The 26,809-nt window shown below is 37.3% G+C and overlaps 2 long non-coding RNA genes across 2 annotated transcripts in view; both read right to left on the minus strand.

Moving 5' to 3' along the window:
- Positions 1-241: 241 nt before the first annotated feature.
- On the minus strand, positions 242-2,055 carry LOC149126267 (uncharacterized). The gene is made up of 2 exons (XR_016234940.1): positions 2,017-2,055; positions 242-1,445 (listed from the first exon to the last, which is right to left on the minus strand). It is a non-coding gene; the product is annotated as an uncharacterized LOC149126267 (long non-coding RNA).
- A 1,272-nt stretch (positions 2,056-3,327) lies between these two features.
- The window catches only part of LOC149126268 (uncharacterized), an 86,256-nt gene continuing 62,774 nt past the window's right edge, over positions 3,328-26,809 (minus strand). The window contains exon 3 of the long non-coding RNA XR_016234941.1: positions 3,328-3,452. This is a non-coding gene — a long non-coding RNA (uncharacterized LOC149126268). The remainder of the gene's footprint in view (positions 3,453-26,809) is intronic.

A 26,809-nucleotide genomic window follows, 5' to 3' on the forward strand; every position in this document is an offset into this window, starting at 1 on the left:
ATTATGATTATCAGTTCTTTTGCTTTTAAAATTCCATCCTCAGTGAGTCTGATATAAGTGAATTGGCTTGGGGCTCAGGTATGTGAGTTCTAGAAACTTCCTAGGTAAGGCTAAAGTGCACTGAGAATTCAAACCACTGAAAGGACAGAAAGAAGCAGTAGTTCATGAAAATCACCAGGACCCTCCCCTGTTTGTTCTGACTTAATGTGTCATAAATCTAGTTTACCAAGCAGCCCAAATATTTCTTTTTTAAAAAAGATTTATTATTTATTTGAAAGTCAGAGTCACACAGAGAGAGAAGGAGAGGCAGAGAGATAGAGAGAGGTCTTCCATCTGATGGTTCACTCCCCAATTGACCGCAACGGTGGGAGATGCGCCAATCTGAAGCCAGGAGCCAGGAGCTTCTTTCAGGTCTCCCACGTGGATTCAGGGGTCCCAAGACTTGGGCCATCTTCTACTGCTTTCCCAGGCCATAGCAGAGAGCTGGATAGGAAGTGGACTCGAACCAGCACCCATATGGGATGCCAGCATTGCAGGCGGCAGCTTTACCCATTACGCCATAGCACCAGCCCCTCCAAATATTTCTAAAGATTGAGAAATTGTAGAACGCATTGACTTCTAGGATCCACAATTTTACTTGACTATAAAACACTAGTTTTGAGATAATGGTTAGCTTTTCTTGGCATAGAAGCATGAGAGAAATTTTTCCAGTGTGTCCTTAGAAAGGAGAGTCTATGAGATTCATGAACAGCATCCTCAAAAACATCCTTTCAAAAACAATAATAAATGTTATGCAGCTGCTTTTGATTTATCTTTTAGTCTGGGCAGAGGGCATAACACAAAAATACAATGTAGTTTTTATAAAGATTCTTTTAAGTAAAAAAGACAAAAGCCCTGTGATATAAATTCATGGCTCCTGGTTTCAAGCACACATATATTTTAAATAACTTTTTGTTTTACTGAGTATAAAATAGGAAATAAACATTGTAGAAAATTTAGAAATATCAAAGATGTATTTAAAAGAAAATTACAATAACCTAAGCATCATCCAGTATTTTCTCAGTTGCAAGTAATAGGAATAGGTTCTATCTAAAGCAAAAAGACATATTATTGAAAGGATCAAACACTCAAAGAATTGATATGATAGATTTAAAACGGGAAGTAGTGGGAGCTATTTCAGAGTTACAGGAAGAAGGAAGAGCAAAACTATTCAAACTGAAAGAATCTGGTCCAATGCTGCTGCCCACTGCAGGACACCACCGATACAGGATTTCTCAAATTTTAATGCTCATCCAAATTGCCTCAGTGTCTTGTTAAACCCCAAGTTTCAGTTCAGCAGGATTGGTACGAAGTCTGGGAGTCTTCATTTCTGATGAATTTCCAGGTGCTTCTGCTGCTGATCTGCAGACCTTGAAGAGTGGGGTAATAGCCCAGCATCCAGTGCTCTGAGTAAGGAAACACATGTTATCAGTCTCTTTGACATTAGACCTGTTGTTCTTTATTTAACTTCACATTTCAGTGGTGTAGATTGCAAGTTACATACATAAACACATGGTTATCAGGGGTGCAAAGAGGGAAAATCAAGCCCTTTTTGTAATGAGTTTGGGGAGTGGGAGGAGTAGGATTAAATAAGGGATACACATCAAGTGGAAAAAAATGAAAACTCCTAATAGAAAATGTCAATGACAATATTGAATATGACAGTCCCATAATCTAGTGATAACCATAATCAAAATTATAACAATAAGGGTTATTCAATAAACTTTATTTTAGAAAGTATTTTTAATGAGAGAAGAGCATCAGATAGTTTAAGGTTACATTTTCTGTCAAAAACCTGAAATAAAATTGTCCAATTTTTTAAATAATAATACATTCATATGTGCCAATAATCAATCATTTTTATTGAGGACCTGAATTTTATTTGCATCTAAATCAATAGCAGATCATTCCTCCAGAAAAAATATGACCCATGAAATCTCACATTTTTATATTTTGGAATATGACTGACAATTTTACCTGGAAAATGTGCAAACCAGTTATCAACAATTGCCTGCCCTGCAAAAGAGAGATACCAATTATATGACTGTAAGACATCTAATTTTAAGCAATGATACTTCCTGGTGAACCCTCTGGGATAAATTAGTTGGAAAATGAACCTTTAAGTAACAATATGGACTGAACTGTAGTTAAAATTGCTTGACATAAGCCAATTAAATGTAGGAAGATGGCCAAAAGTATGATTTGGGTCCTGGAATGTTCTACCTTAAGTCATTCATTCTAATAATAATTAGAGAATAGAATCAGTTGTGTGTTGAGGCAACTCCCAGTTCATTGCAAGTAGACTATGTTCTTGGTCCAGAAAGAAAATATTTATTGGGGGACATGTATTAAACTTTTCTAAGAGTAGTTTCAAATAATTAAGATACAAGTTTAAATTTAGAGAGTTAACTAATTTCCTTCAAACATATTTGACTTTGTTAGGTAATAAATGAAAAGACCATTCTCATAACCTTGTTTTCCTGTAGGAATTTATAACACAGAGGCTGGATATTAAGAAGAAAGCCATTTATTTTAAGTAGACATTTGTATAGCTTCTGTTGATACATCTTCCCCCAATTTAACAGTTATAGATGTAGCTTTTCATAAAAATATGCAAAGGTACATGATATTTTTTTAAAAACCCCAACATAGTTTCAGTATTTTCGGTGGGAACCTAGACTAAGACCAATGGTAACAAGAGAAGTTCTAAAAAACATTCTCTTATTATGGGACCTAGGAGATGGATAACTCTCCATTCAGCAGAACTAGACTGCCTTCACAGAGGTGTCATGATGGAAGTCAAATACTAATGACTTTATAAGACTCTCGCAGAGGTAGACTAATGTGAGTTGTGCTTCAATTTCAGTTGATTAAATAGTGAGGTCACTTGCAACCGTGGAATCTAGGGTAATTAAAAGTATTATGGAGTTGGTTGACTTTTGTGAACTGATTTTGAATATGAGAAAAAGAAAATGTCATGCTCGGGTCAACCAACTACCAACTCAAGGTACTCTGTGAAAGCCAGAGAGATTCTGGGGGAACATTTAAGAAAATACTTTTCTTCTATAGCTGCAGAAATAAACACTGAAAAGCCATCTCACAAGAATATAACTATGAATCAAGAAGAAAGAACTGCAAAGAAGATGGAGTCAAGCCACAGCTGGTTTCTTAAGTCAGTCAGTGTCATACTCGGGAAAAAAATGGGATCTTGAGACCTGAGATGGATGAATGAACTTTAAAATCTTAAAAGCCTAAGTCAAAAAAAAGAAATCCTTTTTTTTTTCTTACTAGTTCTCTCCCCTCTGCAAAGCACTCACTAGACACAGATGTCTCACATGATGATGTGTATCCTTCCCATGATCCGCATCCATTTTCCATCATCATCTCCAGGTTCATAACCAGGTGACAGCAGTCTATGAAGAAACAAATGAAGTCTTTATTCTGAGAGCAAATAGATGACACACTGAGGCAACTTCGAAAACTGACTTTTTTAACTTAAGTACGTACTTTATTCTAATATCCTGCTTGTTTTGCTTTTTTAATTAATTATTGAGTCAACATGATCTGTAAATACAAATATAAGAACATAATGATATTCCCTTCTCCTTCCCTCTCACTCTCCTTTTTTCTACCTTTTGTTTTTAGTTTTTGTTTCATGTTTTTTGCATGTGTAGATCCAATTTTCCCACCACCGTTTGTTGAAGAGACTGTCCTTTCTCCAGGGATTGATTTTACTTCCTTTGTCAAAAATTAGTTGGTTGTAGGATGTGTAGATTGACCTCTGGGGATTCTATTCTGTTCCATTGGTTTACATGCTTATTTCTGTGCCGGTATCAGGCTTAGTATGTCTTGAAATTCGGTATGGTGATGCTTCAGGGTTTGTTTTTGTTTTATAAGATTCTGTTAGGTGTTCAGGGTCTCTTGTGTTTCCATATGGATTTTAGCATCATTGTTTCTAGAGCTGAAAAGAATGTTGTTGGTATTTTAATTGGGATTGCATAGAGTCTGTAAATTGCTTTTGATAGTATAGACATTTTGATGATACTAATTTTTCCAATCCATGATCATGTAACATTATTCCATTTTTTGGTGTCTCTTCTATTTCTCTTTTTAATTTTTTGTAATTTTCATCATAGAGATATTTCATCTCCTTGTTTAAATTTATTCCAAGGTATTTAAATTTTCTTGTAGCTATTATGAATGGAACTGATCTGTTAATATGTGTTAGTAGGAACCTGGGGAATACACATAGGAGTAGATCTGGAGATTGTTAGATTGAGGAATGTTCCAGAAGGCCCGATAGGAAATAATTTATTGCCATGTTAGTATCCTTTACCTGGAGTTTAATATCCTGAATCTCTGCCAAGAATTCTTAGAGATGACCCTAATTCTCTGCTGATTTGATGCTTTGAAGTGTGGCGACAATATTGACTTATGATTCTGAAGATAACAGCTATCAGAATGACCTTACAGCTCTGGAAACAGATATGAAGGCTCAGAAAGGAGACGATGTTAAAATGAATTGACATATGAAACTAAAAACCTCCATTACCATACATTCTATTGCAAATTTGCTATGTAAATGTTAAACAGTAAAACAAATATGCTAAAAATAATGAGGTTAATTTTGATAAATATTTCATCTGTCCTCAATGTCTTAAGTTATTTTAGGTGTGTTGAACCAACCCATTTTTAATTTAATAAATTCAAAAAAGGAATCAGTCACAGTGAACAGATTTCTTGTTTTAGTTTCTGTAAGTAGGAGCTTGTTGCAAAAGCATAAGAATTTATAAGGAAATGGCGTTTGAGTGATGTGCAATGAAAGAGAAGCAGGAAATATTGCAAAATCTGTATAGAAGCATGAGAATTTAGTGCTAAGGGACTGATGGAAAAAGGAGGCTGGGAGTCAGAGATTCAGGATATGAAATAATCAGAATGCCTGTTACATAATTTACTTCATTTGTCCAATCTGAGACTGAAACAAATCATCATATATTGAACCAAAATAGCAAAAAGCTTTCATAGTGTTGAAACAGGCATTCTCTAGATAGGTAGTTTCTATAACTCTAAATTAAGCCTACTTATTACTAATTCAATGAATTCATAAAATATAGGAATAATTTATCCTGGTTTTAATTTGAATACGCAAATGTTTTCAGATGTATTTGATTAATTAATTATCTATCTCTTGTTTTGTCATTTTCTGAAGGGAAAAGATAGGAAAGAAGAGGATGATAAAGCTAAACCAATTCTCTGAGGCAGAATTCATAACTTTTCCTGGGGAAATTGAGGCATCCAAAGACCTGTCTATATTCTTAAAAAGTTCCATCTTGCTTTAGGAAAAATGATTGTTATCACCAGGAAGTTACTGTTAGAATGCAAACATGGTGATGCTAAAAATGAAAAATTGATTTTAGTACTGGAAGGGAGGTGGATAGTTTAATGCTTTATCAACAAGGGGAGCTAAATTTCAGCCAAGTCTCTACATTTCCACAGTGAAGTAGCACAAAATATGCTATCAAGCACTACAGGAACTAGATCTAAGGAATATATTATTGAAGTCATGTCTAGGTCATCATTTCTCTAGATTAAAAACAAATGTTGGACAACTGAACACATTAAGAAAACACCAAGTCACCTCTCCAGTTCCTTACTTGGTCCCTTTTCAGGCTATATATTCACCGTTGAGGTAGAGAAAATGTCCTGAATACAAGTGATTAGATGTATGATTTTCTTTTCACATGTTTCAGCAGGGAGCAATTGTGTTGCCAGAAAGAAGCAATGGTGCTTAAAATCAATTATGAGAACAAAAAGCCTTCCAGCTGGCTAAGATGTCCAGAAAACTTGTTCCTTAGTGAACCTAGTTTGTTTCAAGCATCTCCCTGTTTAGCCAGAGAGCAAGCTGAGGCCATTAGCACTAAGTGTAGTGGCTAAGGATTCAATGTCTCCTGTTGAAACAGCGAGTCACTAGTGAATCATGTAGGTTTTGTGTGACTGTGTTTTGAGTATGTATATGTGTTGGAAACAGTGGGTAGAAGAGAAGAAAGCAAAGAAACCAACAAGAAAGAATATTACAGGGGTCGGCACTGTGGCATTGAAGGTAAAGCCACTGCCTGCAGTACCAGCATCCCATATGGGTGCCGATTCAAGACCAGCCTGCTCCACTTCTGATCCAGTTCTCTGCTATAGCCTGGGAAAGCAGTAGAAGATGTCCCAAGTCCTTGGGCCCCTGCACCTGCATGATAGACCCAGAAGAAGTGCCTGGCTCCTGGTTTCACATCGGTGCAGCTCTGTCCATTGTGGCAAATTGAACCAGCAGATGGAAGACTTCTCTCTCTCTGCATCTCCTTCTCTCTCTGTGTAACTCTGACTTTCAAATAAATAAATAAATACATCTTTTTTAAAAAAGAAAATATTACATAAAGTGTCAGCTTTGTGGGAGTTTGGGTAGCAAATTCTGGCTATATAGGGTGCACAGTGGCATAAAACTACTAGAATGGTTTCCCTACATGTTATTTTAGTAAATTCAATCTCCCACAGCCCTATATGCCTTGAATCATCTCTTTCTTCTCATTCAGGGTTTGCTTCATTATATTCTTCTCACTTTTTTCCATCCTCATACCAATGCTATTTTTCCTTCTTAGACAAATCTGACTATACAGGTTTCTAGTCATTGTAATATTTGAATGAAGATTAACTTTCTGGTTTCAATAGAGGAATTCAGAATGGGTTATAGTTTATCCAGGCATATGGGACATTTTTCAGAGAATGCAACCCATTTTTTAGAAAACTTTTATTTAATAAATATAAATTTCAAAAGTACAACTTCTGGATTATAGCGATTTTCCCCCCCATAACCACCCTCCCACCCACAAACCATCCCATCTCCTACTCCCAATTTTAAAAAAGAATAATGCAAACATTATCCTGAATGCATCTTACATCTTACCCAGATTCAGAATTTGAAAATGAAAAAAATTTATAATTCATGGAAAAGTACAGATTTGCAGGAGGACCCATGGATACTACGAGTAGGAAAGTATGCTTTATTCCAGTTCTTGTGTGTCTCAAAACTGCTGCATCATACTCAAAGGAAGAGAGGAACAAAACTCTCGTGACTGGTACCAGAAGGTGTAATGGCAAGAACAGCCCCTGGAATGTGTGTTCTGTCATCTCAGTGACAATAGGCTCTTCCCTCTGTAGGGTTGCCTGGACATAATCCAAAATTCTGTAAGAGCACACAGGCATCAGGGAAGACTTCCAATTCTTTAGGTTGCAAAGTCAATCTTTATTTTTGATAATGCATTGTCGTCTTCACTGCAAGGACAGTGCATCAATTTTTTTTAAATTTATGTTTTAATAAGCTTTATTTCTTTTAGGTCACAATCTTCTCAACAAATGAAAAATCAGCTTAGCTATATAGCTATGGCTTGAGACATTTAAAAAAGGGATTGTTTTAGGCTCCCTAAACCAGAAGGTCATTCTCTCTGTGGACTTCCCCTCTGGGTGGAGCTCTAGATACTGAGTAGAAGAGAGGAGGAAAAAAAGCCCTCAACATACTTGGCTCAACAATTTATTTTGTAAAAGAAAAATCAGATCTCTAATACTGCCAAGATTAGTCTTCAACTAACATATCTCCTGTATCTTATTACAAAAAAGTGGTCTTCTTCACTGCTCTGATTTACTTTAGCCTTGGTAAATGTCAGGCATCAGGAAAGGCGGGGGCTGAAATCCACTCGGCGATATTCACATCCTTCATCTAATTCTCAAAACAGCTTAGGAGCTACTTATCAACCTCATTTTACAGATGAAGAAACTGAGACTTAGTTTACAGGATTTGCCTCAAGACATGTACCTAAGGAGTGTCAGGATCGTGCTGAGAATCTGAGTCCTTTCCCTCCAAAACCGGTGCTCTTAACCACCAAAGGACAATGCCTCCTAGGTCTCAGAAAGGTGATGCTGTGTTCATTCACTCATTCTTTCAGTAACAATCTTTCTTAGTGAACAATATGTGCAAGTCAGTATAACAATTTGGAGCATGCAATAGCCATGAAGCTCACAGCATGTCAGGGCATAAGGAACTCTTCTGGAACTTCTGAAATCTAACAAAAGACCATCAGAAAAAAAAATGGTTGCTGCACTCATGTCCCATGGAAGATAGAGTCCTTGAACCCTTCAGGAGACTCCAGTTTCTTGCTCACTAAATCAATTTGCCCCACATTAAACCAAAGACCATACACCAGAAAAAAAAATGAGTTTATCTGTAAGTTCACTTTTCTCTGCAGCCTTAAAGCTTATGCACTGTTAAAAGCTGGTGTCTGTACCAGAGTCAGAACAAGGGCTCCTTGGGGAATTGAGGGCTATGCAGGTGGAGACTCTCACTGCTGCTTCCCAGCCCTGTCACCTGGCATCTGAGTCCCATAAGCAACAAGTCCAGGAAAGATAAATTGAAGAGGGATGTTTCTGTTCTCCACATCCAGGTGTGGAACAGCTGGTAAAGGCCAGGGGACCCCAAAGCTGTAAGCAATAAATTCTGCTGCAACTCTGGCCACTTCACATCACTCTGGATTTCTCACATTAATAATCACTGCCCTGAGCAAAATGGAAGCTCAGGTGTGTTCTGTCACTTTGCTTTCCAACATATCCACATAGTCACCTGGTTTGGATTCACAGCGGGGCCTTGAAAAATGACAGGCAGAAAGTCGTGATTTATACAGGGAGTGGGTAATTAAGGCAAAGTGCCTGGAAGGGCAGTCTCAGTTAAAGTTGTTTCACAGTCTTGATGAGAAGCCCCTGAAGTCCAAAGAGTCAATGTAAGAATACCCTGTATAGGTATGTATGTGCACACACAGAGATAAATATTTGAGCCATTTATGTTAATGGTATTAACTCGGGAAATTATGAAGACATGAGCATTGGGTTATATGCTTCTTAGGAAATGTTATAAGGAAAAAGAAGGGAAGAAAAAAATTACAACATGACACAAAATAAGTTTGCAACAAAATTAAGCTATCTTTAATGTGCAATTAATTATATATATATATATATATATATATACTGAGTTACTCCAAGTGTCTTCTCTATGGAAAATCTTTTGACACATTTTGATCTGCTTCATTACATTGTCTCTACCTATAAATACAAAGGTATAGGTGGAATCTATGGAGTATATATTTGGTTTTTATTCTGGATTTATGGTTAAGAACTTAGGGAGTTATGTTCTTCAAGAAGATAGCTCTCTGACACATCTACTCTTTTGTGTTAACTGGTGATCAACTGGGATGTAGCCAAAGTGCTCAAATGATGAAGCAGATTCCCTAGACTTTCCTAATTTTGTTTTTCTATTGTTTATATTCAGGAGAGAACAAAACTTACTGAGGCACTCCTGTTTCTCTTTTGTTTTTAAAGATTTATATATTTATTTGAAAGGCAGATTTACAAAGACAGATGAAGTGACAGGTAGAGAAATCTTCCATCTGCTGGTTCACTCCCCAAGTGGCCACAATGACCAGGCTGGGCCAGGTGAAAGCCAGAGCCAGGAGCTTCTTTCGTGTCTCCCACATGGGGGCAGGGGCTCAAGGACTTAGACCATCCTCTGCTGCTTTCCCAGGTGCATTAGCAGAGACCTGGATTGGATGTGGAGCATCTGGAACTTGAATTGGCACAGAACTGGCCTCCATATGGGATGCTGGCATCACAGGCAGTGGCTATACTTGCTACACTACAAAGCTGGCCCCCGCATTCTTGTTTCCTGTAGGTGAATTATAAATATAAGTGGCACTAGATTTCAATAAACTGTGGATGTTCTGAATATATAAATCTTCAGTGAGACAGGTTAAAGGAAATAAAGGTTCAACTATATATTCATGGCTGTGCAACTATATATTCGTGGCTGTGGCTGTGCAACTCTGATCACCATACTTACAAATTCTCAAACCTGTGTTAACAATTAATAATAACATCAATGATAACAGCCACTTGTTGAACAATTACTCTTTTTCCAACTACAGTGCTACCATTCCATTTAATCTTGGAACTTTCAGCTCAGAACACTTAATAAATTCCTAGAATTCAAACACTAGAGACAGTGAAACAAAGGTTTGAGTTGGATGCTAGATTCTAAACCTCAGGCTGTTAGTTGTTGTGTTATTCTGCCCCCACAAAAGTCAAACTAGAGTAAAGCTTCCAGATAATTAAGAAAACAAGTTAAGATGTAAGCATCTTTTCTCTCCCACTTCTTGTTTTGTTGGCTGAAATCTTGCCCTCTCTCTGATACCTGAACTTCATTGCTTTGAAGGTTTGGGAATTCCATGAATTCTATTGGAATTCTATGAATTCAAAACCAGTTCTGTTTTCTGCATTGTATGATCTGGAATGAATTGCTTACCCTCTCTGAATATATTTCCTTATCTCAAAATGGGACTGCTAATTCCTACTTCAAAACATTTTTGTGAAGAATGAATGCACTGAGCGATGCAGAGTTTCCTCCCCATGACATGCACATACTAGGTGCATGATAAATGTAGTTTTTTGTCACAAAAGAGAAATTACTCTATTTCTGAGACCTTGAACTGATTTCTGTCTCCATATAGTATCCACCCTTATAAGGATATTATGTTATCTGGTATTGTTCTATTTCCCTTAACTTGTATCTGATGTCTGGAATGACCTCTTATAACAAACCATCTTTGCTAACACACTCCACAGTGGTTGTTCATAATTTTTATCATTGAAGTTATAGCACTGAAATTCAGTTGGTCAGAAAGAGACAATATGAACAATTCCTTGAATAAATTTCAATCAGTCAAGATTATAGATCTTCAGGAAAACTACAAGCTGGATAAAGCAGAGTTGAAAATTGGTGAAATACACTTCCAGGGTTAGAAATGATCCATGGCTATCCCTGGCTGTAATCAGAAATATTGTGTGTGGCTTTGTGATGAAAACAACATTATCTGAAACAGTGGTCATATAGCAAAGTGAATAGACTAATTTGATCATTAGGACATCACAATGAACTCCACATAATTCAAAACTGTCCAGCCACTGCATGGTTGACATTAGCATTGAGCTACATTGTGACTTGACGTATTGCAAAGTCTATGGGCTTACATCAAAAAACACCACTGGATTTAGAATGTATTGAAACATGAACATGTAAAAAATATTTTTCTTGATGACTTTGAAAATGTAGTGAATTGGGGCCGGTGCCATGGCTCAATAGGCTAATCCTCCTCCTTGTGGCACCGGCACACCGGGTTCTAGTCCGTGTCAGGGCGCCGGATTCTGTCCCGGTTGCCCCTCTTCCAGGCCAGCTCTCTGCTGTGGCCCCGGAGTGCAGTGGAGGATGGCCCAAGTGCTTGGGCCCTGCACCCGCATGGAAGACCAGGAGAAGCACCTGGCTCCTGCCTTCGGATCAGCGCGGTGCGCCGGCTGCAGCGTGCCAGCCGCGGCGGCCATTGGAGGGTGAACCAATGGCAAAAAGGAAGACCTTTCTCTCTGTCTCTCTCTCACTGTCCACTCTGCCTGTCAAAAAAAAAAAAATGAAGAAAGAAAGAAAGAAAGAAAGAAAGAAAGAAAGAAAGAAAGAAAGAAAGAAAGAAAAGAAAATGTAGTAAATTGGGGCCCACGCTGTGGTGCAGCAGGTTAAAGCCCTGACCTGAAGTGCTGGCATCCCATATGGGCACCAGTTCTAATCCCGGCTGCTCCTCTTCTGATCCAGCTCTCTGCTATGGTCTGCGATAGCAGTAGAAGATGTCCCAAGTCCTTGCGCCCTTGCATCCACATGGGAGAGCCAGAAGAAGCTCCTGGTTCTCCTGGCTTCAGATCAGCACAGCTCTGGCCACTGTGGCCAATTGGGGAGTGAACCAGCAGTTGGAAGATCTCTTTCTCTCTCTGCCTCTGCCTCTCTGTAACTCTGCCTTTCAAATAAATAAAATAAATCTTAAAAAAAGAAAAGGTAGTGAATTATACTATTTATTGCCTAAGTAATGAATCTAGGACTAAATACTAGCTGAAATCTAAGGGTTCTTAATTTTTTGAAATACCAATATGAAATTAATCAAATAAACTTCCCTTGAGTTCTTAACAATCTGAAGGTATAAGGAAGTATAAAACATTGTTATTCTAGTTCTAAAAACACCACTTTATGAATCATTGTTGAACTGAAAGTACTCAATCTCCTTTCAGTTACATCTGAGGAAACAAAACAATGAAACAAATAATTGGAAGAATAGTAAAAAATTGAAAAACAACCTAAAAGTATTACTGACAAGATTTTAATATATCAAGAGCCTTATTGTAGGAACAGCAGGAAGATAGCATAATTTCTTCTTTTTCCATTAGACATTAGAACCAATCAAAAAATCTAGGTGACCTGACAAAGAACACTAAGTGATCTTTAATAGAATAATTCATTCATTCTATTCATTTACCCATTTATGCACACATTTGGGTTAACATTTTTTGAGCACACTTGTGCTAGATGCTAGAGATGAAATATTTCCAACCAGGTTACTGCCCTCAAGGTAGATGACAATTTAGTAGGGGTTCCAGGCATATAACCAACTAATTATAATACACAATTAACTGTTTCTTTAATTAGGAGGTGAATCACTCTGCCTAAGGCAATCAAGAAATGCTTCTCAAAGAATTGACATCTTAGCTAGGCCCTGACAGGTAAGTGGGGAGTGAGGGAATGTTTACCAGATGGAGTAGGTTAGAGGGAAGGCTGTCTAAGGCAGAGTACATAATACCATGGAGTGTTTGGGAAATAACAGCATGGCTGTATTATAGGTGCTGGAATAAGAATGACAGAGAAAAGTTTAGACAATTAGTTTGGAAATAATCTTCAAGGATCCTGGTGCCAGGTTAATAAGGTTATTGTATGTTTTCTGATAAACAAAACAACTGATATTTTTTAAAAGAAAAATGTTGAAAGTTGACATTTGTTTTGAAGCTATTCTTGCTGAAGTTTTCAGACTGAATTGTAGTTAAGAAAGACTGGGGAAAGAGTGCGTTACTAAATCTATTAATAGGATAAAAGGACAGACATATTTAGGAATCTAATATGCATGCAATAGAATAATTATTTCTTCAAGCTCCTTGACTGCTTGACTGATTTCAAGTAACCATGTATCATTTGAGTGCTTCAAATTATTTTATCACAAGTTTAGAATTAATTCATAAAAGGTAGCTAATTAAAGTTAATGAAAACAATTAAAAGTTTAGATGAAAAACAGGTTGAATTGAGAGGCAAGTGTTAAATTATAATTCACCATTAAAGATATTATTAGGGTAAGTGATGAGATTGTATGTAAGAACAAAATGCTTCAGTGTATCAGGAAAAAAGCAAAACTTTCTCAAACTACTGTAATATCATTGTCTCTTAACAGACTTCACTTTTCTTTAAAGAATTGTTTTATTTATTGGAAAGAGTTACAGAGAGGTAGAGCCAGAGAGAGAGGTCTTCCGTCCGCTGGTTCATTCTCCAAGTGACTGCAATGACCAGAGAGCTGAGCTGATCCGAAGCCAGGAGCCAGGAGCTTCTTCCAGATCTCCCATGCAAGTGCAGTGGCCCAAAGACTTGGGCTATTTCTACTGCTTTCCCAGGCCATAGCACAGACCTGGATTGAAAGAGGAGCAGCAGGGACACAAACTGGCTGCCATATAGGATGTTGGTACTACAGGTTGGGGCTTTAACCCACCGCACCACAGCGCTGGCCCCGAGACTTCAATTATTTTTAAAATTTAATTTTTCTTTTTCATTTTGGAATACTATAGTTTCCAATAACCCAGAGAGGAATATTATCAATGTAAAAGTAAAAATGACTGTATAAAAGAATAATAAGCTCAAAGAAAGGAGCAGAACTGTTTAGTTACCATCCTTTGGGGGTATTTAGTGGAAAATGGGCCTGTGGATTATACTAACCCAGAAAAAATTCCTAATCTCTGAATAGTAGTGATAGAGTATTGTTAGAGCAAAGTCAATCAACAACCTAAGCTAAGTCAATCATGTTCTCTAAGAATTTGAAAGTGGCTTGTAAGGACACTAGACAGTTGATTGGAAGTGCTGAAGCTGGGAGGACAATAAAGAGGTGGAGTTGTCCTTTGTATTCAAGTGTATAACACAGGAGAGAAAGCTGGCTAGAGAAAGAGAAAGTGAAAGTAGACATCTGGGGAAAAAAAGACAGGAGATCTCAGGACACTGGAAGAGCTAAAAAGAAAGGGTAACTTGCTTAGCCACTGACTACTTGACCCTGGATTCTGTGACCCTAGATTCTTGAGATTCTCTTATATCTTTACAATATCTTTTCAATTTTTGTTCAGAATTGCTTGACTGAGTTTACTTTTGAAATCAAGTAATCCTAAAATATATGTTTCCATTGTCAACAACAAAATTATATCCATGGATAGCAAACTATTTTGGCACTAAACAATACCAGCATACTAATAATGTGCAACCTCGCCCTTCTAGTCTTAGTTCTAAAAATTATAAAAAAAATTTAATATGATTCTTAGACTTCTTTACCAGGGCAAAGAAGTCTCAGTTGTTTTAAATGAATGTTTTGTATTTTTATGGCATCTACTGGGGCTCTGGACTTCTCCCTAAACACCTTCTAGAGGCTCAGTCTAGTGTCAAAACATATCATATCCCAAGTGATAAAGCTTTTGAGTATCTGAATACCATCAGAAGTTCCTTCCCCAGAACAGAAGCTGAACCTATTGTTGGCATACTATACTTCCTGCCTCTGGATGCAATTCATGCTGATCTATACCAGGCATTTCTTTTTTTAAGATTTATTTATTTGAAAGGCAGAACAACAGAGAGATGGGACAGAGAGAGAAAAAATATCTGGTTTACTCCCCCAATGGCAGTAACAGCCAGGTCTAGGCATGTCTGGGCCAGGCTGAAACCAGAAGTCAGAAATTCCATCCTAGTCTCCCACTTGGGTGGCAGGGGTTCAAGCACTTGAGTCATTATGCAGTGTCTGCCCTGGTACATTAGCATGAAGCTGAATGGGAAGCAGTACAGCCAGGACTCCAACCAGAATGCTAATTTGGGATGCCGGCATTGCAAGCAAAGGCACCATAACTTTTTGCCGTATACCAAGGTTGTTATCTATGAAGATGGGCCAGAGGAGGAAAGTCACAATGCATATGAATCATCTACCAATAGCAAGAAACAAAATTATCATGAATCTCAGTGCTGGAGTCATAAGAATTTCCTCTACTCTTGAGATGTATTTCAAAGCACCCACATCATTCAGACCTAGTTATGAGCAGCACCTCAGAAAATCATTAAGTGACCCTTCCACCTGATTCATCAGATCAAAATAGGCATTGAGAAAATCCAATATTTGAGGTTTTAATTGAGAAGCAACATTTAATACAGTGAAAATCAGACTCATTTTATAAACCAGGTTAGGATACCACAGAAGCTTTTACTAAATCTGTGGGAAGCCAGGTTGACAACTTTACCCAGGATTTAGATTTAGGTGCAGAAAGTCCTCAGCATTCTGGAATTAACTGGTTCCTGGTTTGAAAATAACACCACATAAATTCTTTTGGAGAGGGAAGAAATGATTCCCAAAGTCCCTGGCAAAGTCTAACCTTAGCGCTCTTAGATTAAACCCTGGATAGTAAATCAATACTTAACCACATATTCATATTCATTTGCCTGCCAGGCAATATATCAGTCTAAACAGAAGGGTAGATCTCTTACAGTTACATAAGGAATATTCAGTAAGAAATAGTAGGGTAGTTATACAAAATATAAGGACTATTACTTGAATTTTAATACCTTTGTACCTGAAAAATTTCCTGTCATAAACTCTAGATAATGACTTCTTAAATGAATGAATGTGTAAATAAAAGAATAAATTAAATAAGATCCATGAAAGAGGAACAGCTGGTTATGTAGCCTCAATTCCTAACTTTAAATACAATTTTCCTAGCATTTGGTATTATTAGTATTCAGAATGGATGGTTGAAAGGATTAATGATTTGCAAAAAATATCTTAGTTTCTTAAGGAGCATGCACTATATCTTTCACCTATAGTTACAAGCTTAGTGTAGTTTGTTAAAATGATTTGACAGCTACTTACCAGAGCTTAACATTCTTCCAACCCACTCTACATTATAATGCTATAGCTTATGATATCCCAACTAGAGTGAGCTTATGATGAGAGAATTGCCCCCATCCATTCCAAATACAAAACAAAACATCTCTTGTGTATCATTTCAGGGAGAAGATGGGGAGCCAGAAATAAGCCAAATAGAGGCAATGAAAAACTGTCTTCTTCAATCAGTCCTAACAGAGATTTGTATTTATTGCGTGTTATAAAATCTTTATTACCCTTTTTACAACTCTAGCTGTCCAGTGTTTGATTTAACAGAAAACATGCCAGTAATTTGCTCTTTGGTACATACATATTTTTTGAGATCTAGAAGTAATGGCCATAGCTTTGCTGTTCTACTTCTCTAATATGAATCAGCAGCTCAGAACAAAAATAAGGTCAGATGCCAATATTGAAGAAGGTCCTCTTCTTCAGATAAGAAAATATATAGTAGGATTAATTTCAGACAGTTTGTCCTAGGAAACTTATGGTGAATATAAAATATATTGTTATTTTTATTTGTAAAATTACCATAAATTACAAAAGTCATATGAAATGTCACTTAAATACAAATGTTGAGAATCCTATAGAAGTGGATTTTGTTGAGTGATTGGAGGAATTTTCGTTAGTGAGTCTCATACAGACAGAGTCATATAAGAACAAAATCCATTTTGACTCCTCTCTTTCTAGTTCATACACTCACATGTGTCTCCCTGAGATCTGAATCCTCTGGAGATTTCACATTGGCTTTGATTTAGCAATGATATTAAGGCAATGTTTTACTAGGTGCTATTGCATGTTTGGATCCCCAAATGAGGGCTCAATTTAGAATTGCTCTAGAGAAACATTAATTATTTATAATTATGGGATTTGATTCACTCTGGGAGAAGCAATTAGAGCATTTAAATTTAATAGAAAAATAAGGAATGCATAGGAGGCTCTACTGTGAATTTCTCTCCCCAGTTTTATCTAACACAGAGATGATTCTAACAAAAACTTTCCTGTTTTAAAAAAAATGTCCATTAGTCCAGATATGATTAAATTAACTGTGTGTTCAGGGAGTGTGTTGCTGCTCGGGAAACCCTTTGGGGTCCAGGGAGGAGACTAATGGGAAACTATAAAGCTCTTGGAATAAACAGGAGTGTAAATCATTCATGGGTTCAGTCAGTTCTAACCCCAAGAATGTACAGGCTTGGGAAAGGATTATCCAAACAATATTTCTTTTCCAGGCTACTCTTCAGAGAAAACAGCTGGCTTGGGTTAAAAGAAAGAGATTTCAAAGGGAACCAAATAGAAATGTTTTGAGCACCTTACCAGATTCAGGTAAGAGAGGAAAGAGGAATGCATTTCACCATGTTCCTTTATTTCCCCCTTTGCTTTCCTGGAGGAAAGGGGATAGGAAAAATATTACTCAAGTTGCTTTAGCTATTGAATTACAGGTTTTTAGTCCAATAATATGTGACAGATTTACAAGACCCCACTGAATGATAAAGCTACACTTCTCTTATTCAACCATTCTGAAATTGTGGTCTCCACAAGAAAAGCATACAAAACAAGTAATTTGATAAGATTATGCCAAAATACCAATTTTGTACCTAGGTAGTCTTCGTTTATTTATTACATATTGAATCCATCTGGGAAAGTATTGTGCCAAATAACAGGCTTTTTCTAAGCTATGGTTTGGCATCCTTTATGTAGTGAATGGCTAGAACTGCCAACCAGCAAATGGAGCTAGTAGTTTAAAGGATGTTTGCATAAGTCTAAAACCCAGGCAGGAGTGGAGGAGGTGAAAGGTGGAAAGGCAAAAACATCTGCTTTAACAGGCTGGAAAAATTTATAACAATGGACAGGGTTCAATTTCTCCACCCCTTCAAATGCCTCGAGGCAATACAACAGTTAGAGCTCATTGTGCTTGGAATGTCAGATTTTTTTTTTCTAGATGACTGTTTAAAAGCAGTGGAAATACCGTAGTTTTGTATTCCTGAAGCAGAAGTAGTGGAATTTTGGAATCTGGACACTGTACTTTGCTGCAGTATCTGTTTAAGCCTGACTTCTCAGGCATTTGGTGCCACATTGTTAACATCTCTTCCTCTGCTTTCAATTAGCACAAGTTACTAGTGTTGATGTTCTTGGAAAGAGACACCTTGTTAAATTCAATGTAGCTGCAGCTGTAGCTCTTCATAAAGCTGCAAATAGGTCTGTATAGTGATAATATGAGATGTTTTGAAAGAAGTTTAGCTTCCTAACATGCCTGTGACTATTTAATCAGTTTAACAGAGGTTCCAGTGAATGAATTTTAAAAGATTCAAGCCATTTCCTATGTCCATAGCAGCCAAGGATACATCCCAGTTCCGTCACTCTGCACCTAGCCAAAGGAGTTTAGGGATTTGAGATTTAAGCCCTGGATTTACAAAGCACTGATGTTTGTTATACCTATTAATGACAAAGCTGTGTAATTTAATATAAACTAGTAAAATATTTAGTTTTATGAATAGAGTTGAAACTCTGCTTTTCCAAAAATAATATGACAGGTGGGTCTTTGCCTGAGAGCTAAGGGATGCTAAGAGCTATGTCAAGATAATTGCCCTGCTCTGAATTAGCAGATATCTTTCAGCTGTTTTCAGTTTCTTATCTGCAGAAACCCAAGAGCATAAACGAAATCTACTTCATCTGTCAAACTGCTCATAAAAAGTAAAAAAACCAACCAAAAAAAAAAAAAAACAGGGACAATAAGATGTAAAAGGACAGTGTGTATGTATGTCTTGACTGACAAACTTTCAGGTAGAGCCCATATCTACCAAGAAAATTTATTTTTCAGATAAAAAAAAGCCACAAATTCCAGGATGGCTTGACTGATAATCAGTGGTTAGAAAGTATTAATGCATTGCTTCTTAGCCAATGGTGCACACCAAAATTATCCACTGAATTTTTTAATCCACATTGCCAGCCAAGGTTATGACCCAGGTACCTAATTGTTGTTACATATCCACAGATTATTCTCATGTGCTCCACTATTAATTTGTTTATACTAAAGCTCTATATATAACAACTGTGATTGTTAGCAATATATGCACCTTAATATCTTGTCATTGCACTTAATTTGATTTTGATTTTGTTCTATGACAAGTGCCACCTAGAAAAAGTCAGCCATGAATAGATCAGCCAAAAGGTTTGAAGTGAAAGCTCAGTGCCAGGAAATTCTGCCATAATAAATGCTAATAAACTGTTCAAAGTTTAAGGACAGAATTTGGTAGAATCCATAAACAGAAAGGCTCTAAGCAGAAAGCCTCAAAGGAAGCTAAATCAGCACCAAGGATAGCAGCAACTACACCAGAGACCCTTAAAGCTTCAGAGGTCATTTAAAATTAGCAAGTGCCACCTCTTCTGGTACAGTTTTATAGACCTTGAATGGTAATAAATCAGAAGTGTTCATAACATGTGAAGTTTTTAACCAATTCACATGTCCAGATGTCCTACTTCAGAGTCTCGAGGCTCTGGGACAAATACAAGTATAGATTTCATAAATCTTTTACAGATCAGTTGCACACCACTGATTAAGAAGCAGTTGATTCTCAGGGCTGTGTGGTGCAGCTGGCATCCTATATTGGAGCACTGGTTCAAGTTCCAGCTGTTCCACTTTGGATCCAGCTCCCTACTCCTGGGAAAGCAGGAGATGATGGCCAAGTACTTGGGTTCCTGCCTCCTGTGAGGGAGACCTCCAATGGAGTTCCTGGCTCCTGGCTTCAGACTGGTCCAGTTCTGGCTGTTGTGACCATTTGGGGAGTGCACCAGTGAATGAAAGATCTCTTTCTCTCTGTTTTTTCTTCCCTCTATATCCCCCTGCCCTTCAGATAAACAAATAAATCTTCTTTTAAAAATGAAGCACTTGATAAAATTGAAGACACATCAGAATCACCTGGAGACCTTATTAAATTTGGATTTATTGGCCACACCTTTGAATTTCTGATTCAGAGGCTCCAGTGTGAAACCCAAGAATTTGTATTTCTAATAAGTTCTGTAACTATTGGGTTGAGAGCACTACTTTAGAACCAGACTTATACTTGTGATAGGCTACTACAGGGCCAGTTACAAATTAAATAATTCCCCTTATTTACAAAGAAGATCTTTGTTAGGTAACCAAAAAATAAAATTATAAAATGTTAGGAATCCTTTCATGCATCTAGAAGAACTCTGATATTCTTAAATCCTCAAATTCCTGTTAATCAGTAAGACTGATGATCTTGCCAGTGTTAAAACAGGGACAGAACAACCCAAAAACCTTTGGCAGTAGGAATCTTGATCATGAAAGAAGTTTGCTATGTGGGTATTTTCCTTTTTTTGTTCTGGTATAAAGATATACTGGTCTTTATAAAGATATACCTTGTCTTTACTGACCTTTTTTTTACCTAGAAATCTTTTATTTAAGGTATACAAACTTCATGCACTTCATACACACAAATTCAGGAACATAGGGATTCTTCCCACCCTAACCTCCCTCCTACCCTCATTCCCACCCTTCTTCCTCCTCCCTCTTTCATTCTCATTCTTATTTTTCACAAATATATATTTTCAATTAACTTTATTTTTTAAATATTCATTTTACTTATTTGGGAGGCAAAGTTACAGACATGAGAGAGAGAGAGTCAGAGAGAAAGATCTTCCATCTGCTGGTTCACTCTCCAAATGGCTGCAATGGCTGGACCTGCACCTAACCACAGCCAGCACCCAGGAGCTTCTGGGTCTCCCATGCAGGTACAGGGACTCAAGCACTTGGACCAGGATCTTCTGCTTTCCCAGACTATACCAGAGAACTAGATTGGAAGATGAGCAGCAGGGACTTGAATCTGTGCCCATATGGGATGCTTGCACAGTGGGTGGCAGTTTTACCTACTATGCCTCAGTGCCAGCCCTTCAATGTTATACACATAAGATTAACCCTGCACTAAGTAAAGAGTTCAGCAAAGAGTATAAAAAAATGTTTCTCAAAAGTCAAGACAAGGACTGTTTAAAGTCATAGCATCTCAAAGTGTGAATTTCACTTTTGTAGATTACCTTTTAGGTACTCTATTAGTTATCACAATCAGGAAGAACATATGATATTTGTCTTTCTGGGACTGGCTTATTTCACTAAGTATAATGTTACTGACTTTTAAAAAAATTGTTCATGCTCTGTGTTACTTTTTAGCACTATTCCATTGTTATGGATTGAATTGTGCCCTTCCCCACAGAAAAAGATATGTTGAAGTCTTGCCTATAGTATAGCAAAATGCAGTGGTATTTGGAGATAAAAATTTACAGAGGTACTAAAGTCAATGAGATCACTATGATGAAAACTAATCATTACCAAATAAGAAATTTATACACAGAGATAGAAACATCCAGAGGGAAGATGATGTGAAGGCACAAGGAACCTGTGTGTCTGGATGGAATGATTCTTCTACCAGTAATGCCGAGCATTGCCAGTAAAAACCAGAAGCTAGAAGTCTGGTAAGATTCGGCCCTAGAGATGTCAGAGAGAGCGTGGCTCTGCCAATATTTCGATTTCTGATTTCTTACCTTCAGAACTGTGAGGTAATTCATGGCTGTTATTTTAAGCCACATGGTTTTTAGAGTTTTGTTTCAGCATTCCTAAGAAGCTAACACACCCATCATAAGCTAAATCAGTGAAGACATAACTATTGGTGGAAGTCTTACTAGTTTTAGAAAGCACTCATACTACTGCAGTCACATAAGTTGCTGAGTGATGGAAATTGGGTAATATGTTTATTTTACAGATGAGGAATTAAGGCTCTGAAAAGTTGAGTTGATACTCATCATAGGAAATAGTTAAGTATAGGAGCAAGACATAGAAACCTATGCTACTTCTTCTTCACATGTTTTACTCTTGTAATTACTTTCTAATCAAAAGAAAAGAGTGTATGCTACTAGGATTCAAAGGACTCCATAAAATAGAAATTTTACCTTTTATAGTTTTGATTCAAGACTATTTTAAAGTGATTTATATCCAGAAAAATATCTATTGATTTGTATTTTAATGGCAAGAATATGTTTCATTTTAAAAATTATAATATAAACATAAAAAGAAAAATTTAATAGACACAATACTAAGAATATAATAATTATTCCCTATCTCCCCCTTTTTTTCTTTCCTCATTCATTTTTTTTTTTTACAGGCAGAGTGGACAGTGAGAGAGAGAGAGAGAGAGGTTCATCCTCCAATGGCTGTTGCGGCCAGCGCGCTGCAGCCGGCGCACCGCGCCTATCCGAAAGCAGGAGCCAGGAACCAGATGCTTCTCCTGGTCTCCCATGGGGTGCAGGGCCCAAGCACTTGGGCCATCCTCCACTGCACTCCCTGGCCACAGCAGAGAGCTGGCCTGGAAGAGGGGCAACCGGGACAGAATCCGGCACCCCGACCGGGACTAGAACCCGGTGTGTCGGCGCCGCTAGGCGGAGGATTAGCCTAGTGAGCCGTGGCGCCAGCTCTCATTCATTTTTAAAAGTTTTTAAAATAACATACTTTTAATTTATGGCTTAGGCAAAGGCTTAATGCTCCACTAAATATAATATTCAACGAGTAAAAAAGTAAGAAAACTATAGTTCAGCAGGAATATAGGCTAGGGCTGTAAAAATAATGAAACGAATATATGTCCTTTTCACTCATATATGGTAAATTTTAAAATAATCACAGATTATTAAAACAATATTCTTAGAGCCAGTATTGTGGTATAGTGTGTTAAGCTACCAGTTGCAATGCTGCCATCCCATTTGAGTGCCAGTTTGAGTCCCAGCTATTCTACTTCTGATCCAGCTCCCTGCTATTGCACCTGGAAGACAGTAAAAGATGTTAAAGTGCTTGAGCTTCTGTGCTCACATGGGAGACCTGGACCATGATTTTGGCTCCTGTATCCTGGTTTTGGCTTCACCTCGCTCCTGCCATTGCGGCCATTTGAGGAGTGAGCTAGCAGATGAAAGTTTTCTCCCTCCACTCTCTGTCTGCTCTCTCTCTTTCTCTGTCTGTAACTCTTTATTTCAAGTAAATCTGTAGCAAACTATATTCTTAACAATTTGACAAAGATATAAATCAAAGTTTGAGAAAAATATATTTGCAGTAATACTGATTCACACACATTTTTTTTGCTGACCTTTTTTTTTTAAACTTTATCTCCTACATATAAGGGAGCACACATGGTGTTTGTCCTTGTGTGTTCAGGCTATTTCACCCAACATGATATCGTTCACAAACAATGAACTATCACCTCAACCCTGTCAGAATTGCTATTATCCAAAAGACAGGGAGTAACAAAATGCTGTCAAGAATGTGGAGAAAGGAGAACTCTTACACGTTGTTGATGGGAATGTAAATTAGTGTGGTCATTGTAGAAACAGTGTGGAGATTTCTTTAAAAAAATATCAACTAGAAATAAACTTGCCATATGATCCAGCAATACCACTACTACTGGGTATATATCCAAAACACACTAAAACATTGTTAACAAAGATACCCGCACTATCATGTTTATCAGTACTGTTCACAACAGCCAAAATGGATGGAATATTAGTCAGCTGTAAAAAAACAATGGAATTCTATCATTTACATCAAAATGGTTGATACAAAAATCAGTATAACCCCATTGAAAGTGGTGTGGGTTTGCAGCCAAACACTGGTTCAAATCTCATCTTTGTTACTAATTATATATATGGCCATGAAAAACTTAAGTAAACCATTAGAGCCATACTTTCCTGATTGCTCAAATTGAAAACATGAATAATTATCACACGAGGCTTTTTGCAGTTGTAGATGAGACAGTATGTATAAAACTCACAACGAGGCCTTGCAGATGGTGGATATTCATGGGCTGTTTACTTGTTCTTCCTTTTACTTTAGATCAATTGAATACCACTTTGATAAGAGAGCTTAGATTTCTAAATGCATGCTTAGAAAACAGTCATTCATCTTCATATATAGACAAGTCAACATTAACTATTGATTAAACACTTAATGTCAACACAGGACAAATCTGGCCACTTTAGTTTTGCATTCTTAGAGAGTTGGTACGACCCAGATTGAGCTGGAAAGACATTACTTTCCAATTTGGAGACTTTTGTCTGTATAGGTCAGGAATACACATTCCTGTCCCCAGTCTAGAATACACATAGGAAATAGGCTAGAGGTCAAAATTTTGATCACATTGATAACTGTGGGGTTCTTGTGTTATAGAGACATACTGGGAGTGACTACTCCATGGCGCTTTCCTACAGTACAATATTAAAACAAACTAGAATCAGAAAAATCATCATCACCCCTCTACAGACCATGATGTCACAAACCGTAAACTCCTCTGCTTCATTCTCTAAACCTGTTCCTGTTATCACAATAAAACACTGATCTTTTAATAGTTGACGGCCGGCACTGCAGCTCACTAGGCTAATCCTCTGCCTGTAGGACTGATACTCTGGGTTCTAGTCCCGGTTGGGGCGCCAGATTCTGTCCCGGTTGCTCCTCTTCCAGTCCAGCTCTCTGCTGTGGCCCAGGAAGGCAATGGAGGATGGCCCAAGTGTTTGGGCCCTGCACTCGCACGGGAGACCAGGAGAAAGCACCTGGCTCCTGGCTTCGGATCGGCGCAGCACGCCGGCCGTAGGGGCCATTTTGGGGGTGAACCAATGGAAAAGGAAGACCTTTCTCTCTCTCTCTCTCACTGTCAACATAAAAAAATTACTGATAATAGTTGAAGAATGTATTTGCACGGTGAGGTTCTTTTGATCATGGAGGATGTGACATTAAATATCAACAAGCTAAAGAAAATATTTTGGCAAATATAATTGAGACACTGTATGTTTTCAAATAAAATATTGCATGTGAATACAACACTCCTGAAATCCCCGCCACCACCATGGCAAATGTCCCAATACTAGCCATTAGGAAGTATTCTCTTTGAGGTTGGATAATGACAGGTTGATGCAGAATGGAGCATTAGGATTTGAAAATAAAATTTATGGGTCGGTCTTAAGCCAGCAGTTATGGCACCAGTTAAGACCCCCATATCCCACACTGGAATACATGGGTTCTATGCTCAGCTCTGGCTCCTGACTCCAGCTTCCTGCTAATTCAGACTCTGAGAAGCAGCAAGTGATGGGTCAAGAAATTGGGTTTTTGTAACCCATTTGTGAGACCTGGATTGAATGCTGCTTCATAGTTTTGGCCCTGCCCAGCACCAACCATTATGGGACTTTAAGGAGTGAACCAGAAGATGGGAATACCCTGTCTCTCTGCCTCTCAAACAAACTAAAAATGAAAGCAAAAATTAAATTATTCAGGGATTGATGCTCTCTCTATATATATAAAAAAATACCTATTAAGCATGGTGGTGACTGGTTTGAGCCAAAGGGGGAGGATCAGCACTGGGAGCCTGAATTAAAAAAGCATGAAGACATTAAATAGTCTTGACTTTGATGTAGTACTCCCAGATGATCTCCAGCACAAACTCCAGGCAGAGGTAACAGATTTTAATTACTGTTCCTAGCACAAACAATGTGAGATTCATGGTACATGAATGCTCCATGATATTTACTTCATTATTTCTGTAGTGTTAGGATTCTTTTCTTTAAATAAAATTCAAATTTATCACCTGTTCCCTAAATCCCTATTCCTTCTTCATTTCAACTCTTTACAAACAAATTATTTTACCTTTTAAAATATATATTGGTTATTCTTTATTCATTGCAATAACTTTTTTGAAAATAATTTTTCAAAAGATAATCATTGGTTATTGCAAAATTTTGAAAGTCAAAATCAGATTTGAAGGAAATGAAATGCATTCATAATCCCAGAACTCACAGGCAGAAACAAACATGTACTTGAAAATTGTCCAATGTTTGTTTACATATTTTTAAAACAAATGTTGGGTAATAATGAATACAGCATTTAGTCTTTCTTTTCTCATATAACATTATGACCTATCAATACTTTCCAAAAACAAAAGCAAAAAAACACAAAAAAACCCACACCTCTTCAATATGGCTCTGGAATAGTTCACATAATGACTGTATTATCACTTTTAAAAACAATTCCACTGCTGTAGGCATATAAACGGTTTTCAGTTCTGCACTATTTTAGTGCTGTGTTGAAGATTCTTGTATGTGCTTCTTTGTTAGACTCTCCTTGAAGCTCTAGAGCAAGTGTGTGAAAGGGCTATTTTTAAAGGCTCTTGATACAAACAGACCTACTCACACTTTCTTATACTTTTAGTAGAAGGAGAGTAGAACATGGGCCTTACTAAACTCACACAGATACACACAAAGAATAAAAATGAATCTCACTGTTTGTATCTCATTTTTAAAATATGTACCTCTTTGAGAATATAAAGATTTTTCCTGTTTAGAAAGTCACAAATTTTTACAGTTTAAAGAAAATTCTCCTCTTTTATCTACATGAACACTGATAATCTGAGGTCACATAGCATGCTCCAAGTCACATTGCTGGCAAGAAGCAGGATCAGAATTTGTGAAATCTAGTTTCATACTAAGTCCTATTCATTGCAAAGCCTTCATGTTGTTATGAACAGGATGTTTATAATTATCATCCTTTTAAATCCTCTCCTAATGAGAACTTGTAAGCCAAAATAATGTTTTAACTACTCATGACATATTTTTAT

Source organism: Oryctolagus cuniculus, chromosome 6, assembly GCF_051225735.1.
Source record: "Oryctolagus cuniculus isolate XC-2025 breed Fujian yellow rabbit chromosome 6, ASM5122573v1, whole genome shotgun sequence".
Lineage (NCBI taxonomy): Eukaryota > Metazoa > Chordata > Mammalia > Lagomorpha > Leporidae > Oryctolagus > Oryctolagus cuniculus.